Raw genomic sequence first — 13,935 nt, 5'->3', positions numbered from 1 at the left:
GACTTTACATTGTGCTCATTTGTGAGCATTTGCAGGCCGTTGTTTTACTCTTTTTTGGGAGCTAATTTGGTTTCAAACCCTCTTCCATCCTGCTTTGGCCCCATCCTTATCCTTTCAGAGGGGACCAGATTTGAGGGCTTAGTAAAGAGTAAAAAATGAAGGGGGTATACTGTAGAAGTGCTAGTAGTAATTGTAGTAGTAGTAGTGATAGTAGTAGTAGAAGCATTTATTGAGTACCCACTTGGAGTAGGCACTGTCCTGGGCCTTTGGGCTGAACAGTGTCATGTTTGCTGTCCACAGAGAGTCTAAGAGGAAAATAAGCATAAAAAATATTTACTTACAATACTGTCAAAATAAATACATTGGGTGGAAAGGTGCAATGTGTTATCAATCAGTGGTATTTATTGGGAACTTAAGTGTATGCAGAACCCTGTACTGAGAGGACAATACAGCAGAGACAACAGAGCAAGGACAACCCTTGAGAGGACAATACAGCAGAGCTAATAGACACGTTCCCTGCTCACAAGGAGTTTGCAATCTAGAGGGGATAAAAACTATATTATTTCAAAGGACGGTTTCTTTAATCAACCAAGTCTTTCTATCACCTTGCCAGTGTGCTACTGTCCATCTCCTCTTTCTCCTCCTTTCCAGCTGCCTCTCAGTTGGAGGTCTCCCCCTGCTTTCTAAATCTGTTCACTCTAGCTTGAGATGCCTCTGCCCTCCAACCCCTCTCACTTCTTAAAACTGCTTGCTACCAGTTTCTTCCTCTCCTTTCCGGGTCTCTTCAACCATGAGATGATCAACTCTTTACGGGCAGACAGGGTGTAATTTTGGTCCTATTCTACTTTCCCAAGCACTTAGTACTGTGCTCTGAACACATTTTTTTTTATTTCTGCCATTCATTTGAAAATGACAAATCATTATTAGATTTTTCCAGAAATCTGCTTTTTTGAAACCGAGGCCAAATTCAGAAAATTTCTGATATTTCTGGATTTGTTTTTACAAAGATCCGAGGCTGAAATGAAGCTATTAGAATGGAATCAGCAGAGGCGTGTTAACAGACCAGGAATGTAGAAGCCGGCTTGGTGCAAGAAAACATACGAAGAGAGACGAATAGGATAAGTGGAGCTTAGCATGACTGACTCCATCTGGGGAAAGGCCCAGCATCTCTTGATTTCCAGGAATTATTTACTTTTAGTTGCTTAAGTATAGGAAAATGTTTTGTTGAACGAAGGACTTGCAGTTTGTGAACAGAAAGCTGTGGTTTGCTGATATGGTCCAAGACAGCACATGACAGCATAGATTAAAAGGAACTAAACATTTTATCAGTCCTGTCCCTCCTCTGTGGGCTGCCCAAAATAAAAGCAGAAAGGAGAAGCTTACGCCTAAAGGTCTCCCAGACCGTGCCCGATGGGGACCCCTGGACGGGATCTGCCAGATCACGACACCTCGGCTTGGTAGGGACGTCTAGTTGACTCTGTACCCGAGAGGCTGGAGCAGATGGCAGCCAAGGATGGGATCAGGCCCAGCCCCAATACCCTCCGGCTATGAGGTTCTCACACATAACCTTACTACTTGTACATATCCATTCTATTTATTTTATTTTGTTAATACGTTTGGTTTTGTTCTCTGTCTCCCCGCTTCTAGACTGTGAGCCCACTGTTGGGTAGGGACTGTCTCTATATGTTTCCAACTTGTACTTCCCAAGCACTTAGTACAGTGCTCTGCACACAGTAAGTGCTTAATAAAGATGATTGATTGATTGATTGCTTTCAGCTGAATTGCAGATAGTCATTACTGTACTGATAGTAAGCAGGGGCGACTCTTGGCAGTCAGTATAATGAACGGTGTCTTCCACGGAAGCCTGTGAGAGTGTGAGTTGGTCTTTTGGGGTGGGTTTGCTTCCAATTGTTGCTCACTGTTTGCTTAAAGGTATTGCTTGTCAGCAGGGTATTGTTGTAATTCCGTGGGAATATGTTTCAGCATTGATTGGATTTGGGGGTGGATATTACTTGGACTTTGCTTGTTTTACATGCATTTTTGAAGTACCTTCCAAGAGCTAGTACAGTGCTCTGCACACAGTAAACACTCAATAAATACAATTGAATTAATAAGTTCCGTCTGCTAGGGAATGAAGAAATTGCTTTCTCCAAATATTCATTCAATCATATTTATTGAGCACTTACTGTGTGCAGAGCACTGTAATAAATGCTTAGCACTGTACTAAGCACTGAAATATCATTCTCTGACAGCTGCATGGGTCCTTCATTGGGCCGGTGACTCCCTGAACCTGAATCAGAACTCCTTAATTAGTCTGACAGCATGCTTAACAAGACTTTCTACCCTAATTTTCTTAATGCATCATATATTTCTTTAAATTATTGCTACTTATGAAGTAATGGTGTTCTTTTTTTTTTCTTATCATAGAATTCATTCTGGTAAACAGTACCAGCCGGATTTTGTGTCAACTTCTATTACAAACACAAGTATTCCCAACTTTCTGAAATTTGTTGTGGAATGAAACTTTCCAAGCCTGATCTTAACCCAGAGGTAATTCTTTATTTTTTCAAGAAAGTTTTTCACAGCATTATTGTTTAAAAAAGAAATTATGGGGATAGTCTTCTATAATTCTGGATTCTTCTGCTTGGTATAAAGGATTAAAAATAGGCTTCTGTTCCCTTCATATATTTGGTAAATTATATTATACATTATATTGGGGTAAATTATGAATGTATTTTTAAGGGCATTTGATAGATTATGTGCAGAGTACTGTACTAAGTGCTTGGAAAAGTGCAATTTAATACAGTTAGTAGACATGATATCTGCCCAAAAGGCACTTACAGTCTATAGAGAGAAACAGATACTGGAATAAATTACAGATACAGAAAATAGCAGAATATAACAATATGTAAATAAGTGCTTTGATTGAGAGTTGGGTGTGTATCAACTGCTCAAAGGATATAGATCCAAGTTCATAGGTTGTGCAGAAGGGAGCGGATGCAGGGGAAATGAGGGCTTAGTCAGGGCAGGCCTCTTGGAGGAGATGTGATTTTATATGGCTTTAAAAGTAAAGAATCAGAAAGCAGCATGAACTAGTGGAAAAATCATGGACATGCTAGCTAGGGGAGCTGGGTTCTAATGCCTCAATTGCCTCATCTGTAAAATGGGGATTAAATATTTGTTGTCCCTCCTACTTAGGCTGCAAGCCTTTTAATGGATAGGGACTGTGTCCAACCACATAATCTTCCCTTTAGACTGTAAGTTCCTTGTGGGCAACAGACGTGTCAACCAACACTGTTATAATGCACTCTTTCCAAGTGCTCTTCTGTACAGACTAAGCACTCAAAGAATACTACTGATTGATTGATAGGGAAAGTGGTGGTGTGTTACACATGAAATGGGGAGGGATTTCCATGCCAGAAGTAGGACATGGACAAGGCGTTAGCAGTGAAGCAGATGAGAGCAAGGTACAGTGAGCAGGTTGGTGTTAGAGAAGCGAAGTTGTGACCACAGGTTGAAGTAGGAGATAACCAAAGTAAGGCAGGATGAAAGCTCTCCCCATCAAGTCTACTAACTCTATTGTACTTTCCTAAGTCCTTAATACAATGCTCTGCACAGAGTAAGTGCTTAATAAATACTATTGGTTGGTTGATTGATGTGCTCCTCCATTTGTCTTTTTCCCCCTTTTAGACTGTGAACCCACTGTTGGGTAGGGACTGTCTCTATATGTTGCCAATTTGTACTTCCCAAGCACTTAGTACAGTGCTCTACACATAGTAAGCGCTCAATAAATACAATTGATGATGATGATTTGTCTGCTACATGACCCTGGGCAAGTCACTTTACTTTTTTGTGCTTCAGTTGCTTCATTTGTAAAATGGGGATTAAGACTGTGAGTCCCATGCGGGACAGGGAATGCGTCTAACCCAATTTGCTTGCATTCATTCAATCATATTTATCGAGAGCTTATTGTGTGTATAGCACTGTACTGAGTGCTTGGAATATACAATTCATCCACCCCAGTGCTTAGTACAGTGCCTGACACATAGTAAGCACTTTACAAATACCACAATTGGTATTATCAATATTATAAAAGGGGGATAGACAAGTAGATTTATTGCTGTCCAATAATATAATGATAATAATGGTAGTTTTTGCCAGTTGCTTAGTTTGTGACAAGCACTGTACTAAATGCTGGGGTAGAGCAAAACAATCAGGTTAGACACAGTCCCTGCCCTTCGTGGGACTCACAGTCTAAGTAGGAGGAGGTACAGATATTTATAAATGAGGAAACTGAGGCACAAGAAAGTGAAATGACTTTGCCCAGATCACACAGCAAATGACAGCTCCAGGATTAGACCCAGGTCCTCTGACTCCCAGTTCTGTACTCCTTCCTCTAAGTGCATAATGACAAAATATATTCATAAGCTTCATGAGCTGAGAAAGAGAAGAGGAAAAGTTGAGGAAGTAAGGAGAGTGGCTCTATAATAATAATAATGATGGCATTTCTTAAGCGCTTACTGTGTGCAAAGCACTGTTCTAAGTGCTGGGGAGGTTACACAGGGGTTGTCCCACAGGGGGCTCACAGTCTTAATCCCCATTTTGCAGATGAGGGAACTGAGGCCCAGAGAAGTTAAGTTACTTGCCCAAAGTCACACAGCTGACAATTGGCAGAGCCGGGATGTGAAACCATGACTTCTGACATCGAAGCCCGTGCTCTTTCCACTGAGCCACACTGCTTCTCTAGACTGTAAACTCATCTCTAGACCATAAGCATGTTGTGGGCAGGGTATGTGTCTGTTAATTCTGTTGTATTGTACTCTCCCAAGTGCTTAGAACAGGGATCTGCACATACAAGTGCACAAGTGTTCAATTGATCAATTGAATTGATTGATCAATGTGATTCATTCATTCATTCAATTGTATTTATTGAGCCCTTACTGTGTGCAGAGCACTGTACTAAACGCTTGGGAAGTATACAAGTTGGCAACATACAGAGACGGTCCCTATCCAACAGTGGGCTCACAGTCTAGAAGGGGGAGACAGACAACAAAACAAAACATATTAACACTATAAAATAAATAGAATAAATATATACAAATAAAATAGAGTAATAAATATGTACAAACATATATACATATATACAGGTGCTGTAGGGAGGGGAAGGAGGTAAGGCGAGGGGCTGGGGAGGGAGAGGAGGGGGTGAGGAAGGAGGGGCTCAGTCTGGGAAGGCCTCCTGGAGGAGGTGAGCTCTCAGTAGGGCCTTGAAGGGAGGAAGAGAGCGAGCTTGGCGGGTGGGCAGAGGGAGGGCATTCCAGGCCAGGGGGAGGACGTGGGCCGGGGGTCGATGGCGGGACAGGCGAGAACGAGGTACGCTGAGGAGATTAGCGGCGGAGGAGCGGAGGGTGCGGGCTGGGCTGGAGAAGGAGAGAAGGGAGGTGAGGTAGGAGGGGGCGAGGTGATGGACAGCCTTGAAGCCCAGGGTGAGGTTAGGGAGGTTACATTTTCTTAATAGGTTTGAAGGGGTGGGGTGTTTTAGAAAAGTAGGGAAGGAAAGCAATCTGGATCAGAAGGAGGGAGTAAGTGAAGCCTCCTGTGAACAGAGAATGTGAATACCATGAGCTCCAGTGAAGGAAGAAGTAATGGACCAAGTGTGAGGGAGAGTCAGCTGGTGGAGAGCCGTAAGTCTGACGGTTAGGAGATAAAACTGTATGCATTCAGTGACTGGAAGGTAGTGGAGATGGAAATAGAGTGTCTTTTCAACATTTATTGCAAGATTTAATTTAAAAAAACTATGTGAACACAGGCTTGGGAGTCAGAGGTCGTGAGTTCTGTGTGACTTTGGGCAAGTCACTTAACTTGTCTGTGACTCAGTTACCTCACCTGTAAAATGGTAATTTAGTCCATGAGCCCCAAGTGGGACAACCTGATTACTTTGTACCTACCCCAGAGCTTAGAATGGTGCTTGGCACATAGTGAGCACTTAACAAATACCATCATTATTATTATTGTTATTATTATTTTTTTTAAAGTACCTCAAGATGAAAAAGATTATTTTTAAGCAACTAGGAAAGATCATAATTTGCCCTACAGTCCTATGAAGATGAGGGCTGAAGAGATTTGAGGTGAGCCTCTGGTGATTTCATTAGCTAAAATCTTCCAAAGGATTCACCCATGCTTTGACAAGTTAGGAATTTTCCCCACCTAAATCTGAGTTTATTGTAATCCTAGGGTCAACCAATTGATCAGCCAGTCAATATTCATTGAGCACTTAATGTATGCAGAGCACCATCCTAAGTGCTTGGGAGAGTACAATAGAACAGAATTAGCAGACATGTTCCCTCTAATAATTATTATTATTATTATGGTATTTCTTAAGTGCTTACTGTGTGCCAAGAACTGTTCTAAGTGCTGGGGTAGATACAAGGTATTCAGGTTGTCCCACGTGGGGCTCAAACTTTTAATCCCGTTTTTACAGATAAGGAAACTGAGACACAGAGGAGTTAAGTGACTTGCCCAAGGTCACACAACAGACAAGTGGAGGAGAAGGGATTAGAACCCACGTCCTCTGACTCCCAAGCCCTTTCCACTGCACAGTTTAAAGTCTTGAAGAGGAAGCAGACTTTAATATAAATAAATAAATAAATCATGGATATGTACATTAGCGCTGTGGGGCTGAGGGCAGTGAATAATAATAATAATAATAATAATAATGGCATTTATTAAGTGCTTACATGTGCAAAGCACTGTTCTAAGTGCTGGGGAGGTTACAAGGTGAACAGGTTGTCCCACGGGGAGCTCACAGTCTTAATCCCCATTTTACAGATGAGGTAACTGAGGCCCAGAGAAGTGAAGTGACTTACCCAAATGAAAGGAGCAAGTCAGGGTGAAACAGAAGGGAAAGGGAGGAAAGGAAATGAGGGCTTAGTCAGGGAAGGCCTCTCAAAGGAAATGTGCCTTCAGTAAGGCTTTGAAGGTGGGGAGAGTGATGGTCTGTCACATGTGAAGCAGTGCGGCTCAGTGGAAAGAGCCCGGGCTTTGGAGTCAGAGGTCGTGGGTTCAAATCCCGGCTCCACCACTTGTCAGCTGTGTGACTTTGGGCAAGTCACTTAACTTCTCTGTTCCTCAGTTCCCTCTTCTGTAAAATGGGGATTAAGACTGTGAGCCCCCTGTGGGACAACCTGATCACCTTGTAACCACCCCAGAGCTTAGAACAGTGCTTGGCACGTAGTAAGCGCTTAATAAATGCCATCATTATTATTATTATTCTGAAGAGGGAGGGTGTTCCAGACCAGATGGAGGATGTGGGCCAGAAGTCGGTGGAGAGATAGACGTGACCAATCAATCAATCAGTCACATTTATTGAGCGCTTACTCTGTGCAGAGCACTGTACTAAGTGCTTGGGAAGTACAAGTTGGCAACATATAGAGACGGTCCCTACCCAACAGTGGGCTCACAGTCGAGAAGGGGGATCGAGGTGCAATGAGCAGGCTGGCATTAGACGAGTGAAGTATGTGGGCTGGGTTGTAGTAGGAGAGCAGTGAGGTGAGGTAGGAGTGGGCAAGATAATTGAGCTCTTTTAAGTCTTTAGCCTTCCACACTTCTCCACAATCCTTCTAGCTGTACCACCCCAATTAGGCAAATCACCGCTACTAACCTGTGATTTCACGCTTCCAACTACTCAGGTAAATGACAGCCACTATCCTGTGATTTCATGTTTTGACCCTCCTGAGCTAGTATGGGAATCAACTCGAGTTCTGCTATAATAATAATAATGTTATTTGTTAAGCACTTACTATGTGCCAAGCACTGTTCTAAGTACTGGAGTAAATACAAGGTAATCAGTACAGTGCTCTGCACACAGTAAGTGCTCAATAAATATCATTGAATGAATGAATGATTTTTTTAAGGGGTGTAAGATAGGTGAGAACACCCTTAATCAGGGACTTGATGTAATTGCTCTTAAAGCATTCCTTGTGTGCTGGAATATTGCAGCTGAGCTGAAAGCTCCAGGCTTCTGGAAATCTTCCTTCCAGCTGTAACTTAGGGAGCAAGTAGCACATCAAATCACTGCAGGTATTTCAAAGCCAAAAGAGGGAGAGTTTTGAAAATCCCCCCAAAATAGGAATGATTTAGGTTACTACATATATGACGGAATTCTATCTAAGGTGACAATTTCCTTTAAGACTGCCTTCTGTTTGAGTACTAGGATCCAGATCTACAGTTACAACTGGCTCAGAAAATTTATTAGAGTGATATAATTGATTAGTGTAATAGGTCGAGACTGTAAACTCATTATGGGCAGGGAATTTCTCCTTTGTAGTGTTGTGTTGTAATAATAGTAATAATGATGATGGTATTTGTTAAGCGCTTACTGTGTGCCAAACACTGTTCTAAGCACTGGGGGAGATACAAGATAATCAGGTTGTCCCACGTGGGGCTCACAGTCTTAATCCTCATTTTACAGATGGGGTAACTGAGGCCTAGATAAGTTAAGTGGCTTGCCCAAAGTCACACAGCAGACAAGTGAAGAGAAGCAGCGTGGCTCAGTGGAAAGACCACAGGCTTTGGAGTCAGAGATCATGGGTTCAAACCCCTGCTCCGCCAATTGTCAGCTGTTTGACTTTGGACAAGTCACTTACCTTCTCTGTGCCTCAGTTCCCTCATCTGTAAAATGGGGATTAAGACTGTGAGCCCCCTGTGGGACAGCTTGATCACCCTGTAACTTCCTCAGCACTTAGAATAGTGCTTTGCACATAGTAAGCGCTTAATAAATGCCATCATTATTATCATTATTATTAAGTGGCAGAGCCAGGATTAGAACCCATGACCTCTGACTCCCAAGCCTGTGCTCTTTCCACTGAGCTACTCTGCTTCTCCGTTGTACTCTCCTAAACACTTTGTATAGTGCTCTACACCCAGTAAGCCCTCAATAAATACGATTGATTGGTTGATTGATGGATTAGAGCTCTTCCTAGTTTAGTTTCCCCAGGGTGCAGGGATAAATTGGTATGAATAATCCCAAAGCTGCTGTTGATATTCACCCCACCTGCAGTACCACAGCATTTACATCCTCTGCTGCTTAGTATAGTGCTCTGCACACAGTAAGCGCTCAATAAATACGATTGAATGAATGAATGAATGCTTCCTCTATCTGGGATTTGTTTTAATGTCCAATTCCCCCACAGATTGCTGTGGAAAAAGCATGGACTTGGGAGTTAGAGGGCCTGGCTTCTAATCCTGACTCCACTATTTGCCATCTATGTGAACCTTGGGCAACTGGATCTGGAAATGTCTTAGAGTGATGTAATAGATTAGAGTAATATATATGTATATATGTTTGTACATATTTATTACTCTATTTATTTTACTTGTACATATCTATTCTATTTATTTTATTTTGTTAATATGCTTTGTTTTGTTCTCCGTCTCCCCCTTCTAGACTGTGAGCCCACTGTTGGGTAGGGACCGTCTCTATATGTTGCCAACTTGTACTTCCCAAGCACTTAGTACAGTGCTCTGCACACAGTTAAGTGCTCGATAAATACTCAATTAACTGATGTTAGTAGGCCAGTTGTAGTTATTGAGTGCTTACTGTTTGGCAAGAACTGTACTAAGCATTTGGGAGAGTACAATATAACAACATAACAAACACATTTGCTTCCCATAGGGAGCTTACAGTTGATTGCCCAGCAAGGGCAAATTAGCAAGTGGGCTTTCTTGAAGACAGCCCCTACAGCCATCCTCCCTCAGACTAATGAAATGCTGCCCAACCTGGGGAGGGAGTCCTGAACAGAGTTACTCGTTCAACCCCTGCCTTATTTTAGTTCCTCTGGCTTCCCTTGCAGATTTTTGTTTGAGAAGACAAACAAAAAAAGAGAAGCAATGTGGCTCAGTGGAAAGAGCCCGGGCTTGGGAGTCAGAGGTCATGGGTTCAAATCCCAGCTCCGCCACTTGTCAGCTGTGTGACTTTGGGCAAGTCACTCAATAATAATAATAATAATAATAATAATAATAATGGTATTTGTTAATGTGCAAAGCACTGTTCTAAGCAGTGGGGAGGTCACAAGGTGTTCAGGTTGTCCCACAGGGGGCTCACAGTTTTAATCCCCATTTTACAGATGAGGTAACTGAGGCCCAGAGAATTTAAGTGACATGCCCAAGTTAAGTGAGTTGAGTGTCCTCTTTCCACTGAGCCACACTGCTGACTCTCAGTGTCCTCATCTGTAAAATGGGGATTAAGACTGTGAGCCCCATGTGGGACAACCTGATCACCTTGTATCCCCCCCAGTGCTTGGAACAGTGCAAAGCACTTGCACATAGTAAGCACTTAACAAATGCCATCATTACTATTATTATTTTGTTTCCAGATCTCTGAAATCCTTGTGTCTTGCCACTTCTCAGTTCCTGAATTCTGCCCGTAGAATTCTGCTCTGAATCTCTAGTATTTTTCGTAACCCAGATTTTAAATAGTGTTTCCCATCTTTGGGCTTTGGGCTTACCCTTATCCTTGGAATTACAAGTTGTACCAGGGCTTAAGCAGTGTGGTTTAGTGTATAGAACACGGGCCTGTATCAGAAGGACCTGGGTTTGAATCCTAGCTCTGCCACATGTCTGCTGTTTGACCTTGGGCAAGTCACTTAATTTATCTGGACATCAGTTACCTCATCTGTAAAATGGGGATTAAGAGTATGAGCCCCATGTTGGACAGGGACTGTGTCCAACCTGATTAACTTGTATCTACCCCAGTGCTTAGAAAAGTACTTGGCACATAGTAAGCACTTAACAAGTACTATTTTTGTCTTGGTTGGTTCTAAACCAATCAACCAATCCATGATATGCATTGAGCATTTACTATGTGCCGAGCACCGTACAAAGCACTTGAGAAAGTACAGTACAACATAATTAAACCAAGTGCTAAACCTCTTCTCTTTGGTCTGTGAGAAATACGCTCTAGTTCCTGTGAACTATCAGTGATGTCTCCCTCTACACCCAATTTTGATCAGTCAATCAATCAATCAATCAATCATATTTATTGAGCGCTTACTATGTGCAGAGCACTGTACTAAGCGCTTGGGAAGTACAAATTGGCAACACATAGAGACAGTCCCTACCCAACAGTGGGCTCACAGTCTAAAAGGGGGAGACAGAGAACAAAACCAAACATACCAACAAAATAAAATAAATAGGATAGAAATGTACAAGTAAAATAAATAAATAAATAAATAAATAAATAGAGTAATAAATATGTACAACCATATATACATATATACAGGTGCTGTGGGGAACGGAAGGAGGTAAGATGGGGGGATGGAGAGGGGGACGAGGGGGAGAGGAAGGAAGGGGCTCAGTCTGGGAAGGCCTCCTGGAGGAGGTGAGCTCTCAGCAGGGCCTTGAAGGGAGGAAGAGAGCTAGCTTGGCGGAGGGGCAGAGGGAGGGCATTCCAGGCCCGGGGGATGACGTGGGCCGGGGGTCGATGGCGGGACAGGCGAGAACGAGGTACAGTGAGGAGATTAGCGGTGGAGGAGCGGAGGGTGCGGGCTGAATTCAGCAGGCTGGGGTGCTCTCAAATTCCAGTCAGTCAGTCAGTCAATAAAATTTGAGTGCTTACTGTGTGCAGAGCACTGTACTAAATGTTTGAGAAGCAGCATAGTCTAGTGGATAGAGCCCGGATTTGGGAGTCAGAAGGACCTGGGTTCTAATTCCAGCTCCACCACTTGTCTGCTGCATGACCTTGGGCATGTCACTCAACTTCTCTGTGCCTCAGTTCCCTCAACTGTAAAATGGGGTTTAAGACTGAGCCCTGTGCAAGATAGTGTCTATGTCCAACCTAGTTAACTTTTATCTAGCCCAGTGCTTAGTACCCCGTCTTGGGTTCACATCTGGAGAGTTTCTGGTACTCTACCAGTCTTGGCTACAAGAGGGAGAGTCACTCAGAGACATACCCATTCCATTCCTAGCTTGGGCAGTGGCTAATGAGTGGAAGGCAGTCTGCTACAAGTCAAAGCTCACCTGCACTGGGCAGCAGCAGCATGGGAGAGAGTCAAGGGTGGAGACTCAAATTTACTATGCGGAAGAAGGCAACAGTAAACCACTTTTGTATTTTTACCAAGAAAACTCTGTGGTTACACTACCAGAATGATTACAGATGGAGATAAGGCATTTTGGGAGAGATGCACCTATGGAGTCGCTGTCAGTTGGAGACAACTCGATAGCATAAAAGAAGATAAGACAAGAGCACTTAGTACAGGCATGGCACATAAGTGCTTAACAAATACCATCATTATCAAAAATCTCCAGTGGCTACCAATCAATCTGCGCATCAGGCAGAAACTCCTCACCCTGGGCTTCAAGGCTGTCCATCACCTCGCCCCCTCCTACCTTACCTCCCTTCTCTCCTTCTCCAGCCCAGCCCGCACTCTCCACTCCTCTGCCGCTACTCTCCTCACCGTGCCTCGTTCTCGCCTGTCCCGCCATCGACCCCCGGCCCACGTCATCCCCTGGGCCTGGAATGCCCTCCCTCTGCCCATCCGCCAAACTACCTCTCTTCTTCCCTTCAAGGCCCTACTGAGAGCTCACCTCCTCCAGGAGGCCTTCCCAGACTGAGCCCCTTCCTTCTTCTCCCCTTCGTCCCCCGCTCCATCCCCCCATCTTACCTCCTTCCCTTCCCCACAGCACCTGTATATATGTATATACGTTTGTACGTATTTATTACTCTATTTATTTATTTATTTATTTATTTTACTTGTACCTATCTATTCTATTTATTTAATTTTCTTAGTATGTTTGGTTTTGTTCTCTGTCTCCCCCTTCTAGACTGTGAGCCCACTGTTGGGTAGGGACTGTCTCTATATGTTGCCAGCTTGTACTTCCCAAGCGCTTAGTACAGTGCTCTGCACACAGTAAGTGCTCAATAAATACGATTGATTGATTGATTGATTATCACAGTATAACAATATAGCAGTCACATTCCCTAGAAACAATGGGCACCTCCACTAAAACCATGAAGGGTTTGTCAATCTGGTTTCAGATTTGCTTCAGATATCTCAGGAGGAGCTACTTTGATTACAAACAAGGCTGAATTTCTAGGAAGCTTTCAGTGACTTCCAAATCACTTCTCAGTTTTTTTTACAAAACCATTCAGTTCATGTTGCCCAACTCCTCAAGAACATCCAGTGATTGTCCATCCATTTCCACATCAAACAGAAACTCTTTACCATAGGTTTTAAAGCACTCAATTACCTCTCCAGCTCCTACCTTATCTCATTACTCCCTTACTACAACCCAAACTACACACTTCACTCCTCTAAGGCCAATCTACTCGCTGTACCTTGATCTCATCTCTGTCACTGCTGACACCTCGCCCAAATCCTGCCTCCGGCCTGGATCTCCCTCCCTCTTCATATCTGACATAATAATAATAATAATAATAATAATAATAGTATTTGTTAAGCACTTACTATGTGCCAAGCACTGTTCTAAGCACTGGGGTAGATACAAGGTAATCAGGTTGTCCCACATGGGGCTCACAGTCTTAATCCCCATTTTACAAATGAGGTAACTGAGACACAGAGAAGTTAAGTGACTTGTCCAAAGCCACCAGCTGATAGCTATTGTTGCCTGTCTACTTGTTTTGTTTTGTTCTCTGTCTCCCCCTTCTAGGCTGTGAGCCCATTGTTGGGTAGGGACCGTCTCTATATGTTGCCGATTTGTGCTTCCCAAGCACTTAGTACAGTGCTCTGCACACAGTAAGCGCTCAAGAAATACAATTGAATGAATGAATGAGAAGTGACTTGCCCAGGGTCACACAGCAGACAGGTGGCAGAGCCGGGATGAGAACCCATGACCTCTGATTCCCAGGCCCATGCTCTATCCACTAAGCCATGAAAGCATGGATGTGAGGGTTGGGGAGGCGGGGGGGGTCATTGACTAGGG

General features: G+C 43.4%; 1 non-coding gene across 1 annotated transcript; it reads left to right on the top strand.

Moving 5' to 3' along the window:
• The first annotated feature begins 11,864 nt into the window (after positions 1–11,864).
• Positions 11,865–12,002, top strand: LOC119938475. Its single transcript, XR_005454441.1, has one exon. It is a non-coding gene; the product is annotated as a small nucleolar RNA SNORA7 (small nucleolar RNA).
• Positions 12,003–13,935: the final 1,933 nt, after the last annotated feature.

Source organism: Tachyglossus aculeatus, chromosome 1 (genome assembly GCF_015852505.1).
Source record: "Tachyglossus aculeatus isolate mTacAcu1 chromosome 1, mTacAcu1.pri, whole genome shotgun sequence".
Lineage (NCBI taxonomy): Eukaryota > Metazoa > Chordata > Mammalia > Monotremata > Tachyglossidae > Tachyglossus > Tachyglossus aculeatus.
This window is presented reverse-complemented; position numbering and strand designations above follow the sequence as displayed.